This window comes from Pinus tabuliformis, chromosome 3_1, assembly GCF_031772625.1.
Source record: "Pinus tabuliformis cultivar Carrire ecotype Pingquan chromosome 3_1, CPIR1, whole genome shotgun sequence".
Taxonomy (NCBI): Eukaryota; Viridiplantae; Streptophyta; class Pinopsida; order Pinales; family Pinaceae; genus Pinus; species Pinus tabuliformis.
This window is the reverse complement of record NC_142301.1, coordinates 118,864,247-118,867,858: the sequence shown is the minus strand read 5'-3', so window position 1 is coordinate 118,867,858 and position 3,612 is coordinate 118,864,247.

The window sequence follows — 3,612 nt, the reverse complement described above, 5'->3', positions numbered from 1 at the left end:
AAAGCACTTCCAGAGTCTGACAGAGAGACTCTTTCATCTACCTCGTCCATTTCAACTCCCTCACTGCGAAGTCAGCCACCCACATCTTCACCCCAGATCACTCATCCATCTTCCGCAACCCTTCCTCCGTGATCATCGAAGATCATAATATCTCCATCTTCTCAGCATCAGAGATCATCTTCTGCACTTCTATTAACTAGCAGCTCAACGATGGCCCAGTCTCCATGGAACAACCCTGGGGCGGTTTTAGTGCCTCCACCCCTGAGTCCAATACCGGCCCATCCTGAGAAATGGCTACCTAAATTCAATCCAGAAACAGGCATGCTAGCTGAAGAACATATCAATAATTTCATGCTTTTTGTTAATCTCAACGGAGTTACCAACGAAGATGTTGTTGTTCGTCTTTTTCCCTATACAATGCAAGGAACAGCCAGGTCATGGTACTTTTCGTTACCTTCCGGATCTATCACGAGCTGGGACATTTTTCAAAGTTAATTTCTAACCAAGTTCGGTGATGATAGATCAACAGCGACATTCATCAATGACTTATCCAATCTTAAAGCTGAGGCTAGAGAACCCATTAAAGATTTCAATTTACGGTTCAATAAGATCCTCAACAAAATCCCCGCTGCTTCTCAACCTAGCGAGGAAGTAAGATGTGAATGGTATATTACGGCCTTACCATCAAACTTTGCCATCTTCGTAGATAGGGCAAGCAAGACAACCTTAGTTGAAAACTTAACAGAGGCGTTAGCAGTTGAAAAACCCGTAGTCCCTTGAAAAGAGATCTACAATTGAAGAACGTAAATCTAAGAAAATCTCTTTCAAAGAAGACACCAAGAAGAAACAAACGAAAGATCCTTTCGATATTGAAGGATTACAAAAAGTATTAAAGGCCATGTCCAATGAGATGATTGATATAAGAAAACAAGTAGCAGAAACATCTTCAAAAAAGCCTTTCAGGACTTTTAAAAGAAACCCTCCCATGGAGACCAAGCCACCCAACGTTGTCTCAAACGTTGAATCTGAAGAAGAAGAAGAAGAGAATACCATCGAAGCACAGACCGACGATGAAGAAGTGGTGGAACTACAAGGAATGTGGGATTTCATCCTCCCACAAGAAGAGGATCAAGAAGCATTTCCGGTTAGCACACGAAGCAAAAATCAACTTGATCCTCCCCAAACTACCCCTAAACAGAAGGGCGCAAGCCCTGCAGCAAAAGATAAGGTCGCAACAAAGAAAACAATCGCCAGAGCGGCCCAATTTAGCCCAGTCCAATCAGACCAATCGCCTCCATCAAGAACACGGATAGTGTCGGATGAAATGGAGTATAGCATCATTGATGACATGAAAAAGACTAGGGCTAATATCACCCTTTACGAGTTGAGCAAATTGAAACATCAACAGAAAATAATGATGAAAGAATTACATGCCGTGCCTACTACACCTTTACCTACGGTTGTAGCTTCCCACAATGTGGGAAGACCTCCAATCAACACGATCAATAAGATTGATCCAAACAACATCGCCTTAATTGGAGGAAGATCTAGATCTCATACTCCTCCTTTTCTCCTCACTTATGAAATTTTCAATAAAAACGTGCACAATTGCTTGGTTGATTCTGGTGCTTCAACCAATATTTTACCCAGGTCAATATGTGCCAAATTGAATGTTCAACCGCAAAAATCCGCAGTGCGCATAGTTCAACTTGATCGATCGCAAGTCGAAGTGATAGGTGAACTTAATCAAGTGACCATAAGACTGTCGTCTAACCCCAAGGTATGCCAGGTTATCGACATTCTAGTAGCTGATATCCCTGAATTCTATGGTTTGATTCTTAGCAGGGACTGGTCTGAAAAACTCCACGGATACTTTTCAACCGACTGGTCGCACATGTGGTTACGCTACAACAGTAAACCAAATCAAATAAAGGTTGAACGAGAGTTGCACCAAAAATACATAGTGACGGAATTAGAAGGAGAGAATGAAGCAATAGCATACAACAGCAGCATCATAGGCAACTACTCGGTAGATTCTTTCCTCGGAAATTTCAATGCTCATATATCACCTTATTTGGAAAATTCAGTTTTGTCCCAAGTAGAAAACTTTTCCCAAAATGATGATTCAAAATGTGTTAGTTTTTTAGATAACCCTGTAAATACATCTTTATTTTGGAAATTATATTTTGATGGCTCTAAGTCCAATGAGGGAGCAGGAGCAGGATGCGTTCTGATTAGCCCAGACGGAAATAAGACCATGCTTACATGCAGACTTGAGTTCGATTGTACAAACAATACAGCGGAATACGAGGCCTTGGTGCAAGGCCTATACAAAGCAATCGGATTGAACGTTAAGTACCTTCAAGTCTTTGGAGATTCTGAGATTGTCGTCAAACAGGTACGTAACACCATAAACTGCCTGTCAAGTCATTTGAAGCACTATCAATCTTTAGTACAAGATCTGACTGCACATTTCATAGCATTCAATATTTCGTCAATCCCGAGACTCCAAAATGCAAGCGCAGACCTGTTAGCTAACGTAGCCTCTAGACTTATTCCCTCCAAAGATTTCAGTCCAGATAGATTCTCAATAGAATTAATCTTTAGACCGTCCATCCCTGACAACATCACCAACTGGAGAGTATTCAACGACGATCCAGACATCGTAAGTTTCCTCACCTCTGAAGGATCCTACTCAAACCAGATAATCAACGAAGACTGTCATGATCACCAAATACAACAAAGTAGCACTGATAATGCTATACTCAAATCGGTGGTCAAGTTAGAAGACCTATATGATTTGAAAAGTCGTTTCAAAAGGTCAGCTAATGCCAAACTCTACAATTCAACTCTGAACTATGAATCGGTGAACCTAGGAACCGATGAGAAGCCACAAAACGTTAATCTAGGCCAGGGCCTAGCCCCTGAAGAAAAATCAGCATATATCCGTCTTCTGAGACAGTACAAAAACGTTTTTGCCTGGAATTATGATGAGCTGAAGACTCACAACACTTCTATCATTCAACACACTATCCCTATGATTGACAATAAAAAACCTGTCCAACAGAAGCTCAGGAAAATCCACCCCAACTTGGAAAATCAGATAAAGACTGAGCTGAACAAGTTGTTGAGAGCCAAAATAATTTTCCCGGTCAGACATTCCAAATGGGTATCCAATATGGTACCCGTTAGAAAGAAAAACAGAGATATTAGGATCTGTATCGACTTCCGGAATCTCAACAAAGCCTGCCAGAAAGACAATTTTCCCCTCCCACCTATGGAGCAAATATTACAGGCAGTAGCAGGCTCAGAGTTAATGTCTTTTCTGGATGGATTTTCAGGATACAATCAAGTGCTGGTACATCCCGATGATCAGTTAAAAACCACCTTCTGAACCAAATGGGGTACCTACGCGTATCGGAAGATGCCATTTGGTCTGATCAATGCCGACGCCACCTTTCAAAGAGCCATGGACATTGCATCTAAAGGTTTAGTCAATAAATCGGTAGTGATTTACCTGGACGATATAACAGTGTACTCCAAGAACCGAAGCGACCACCTCAAAGATTTGAAACAAATCTTTCAAAGATGTTTAAGGTATGGGATCTCACT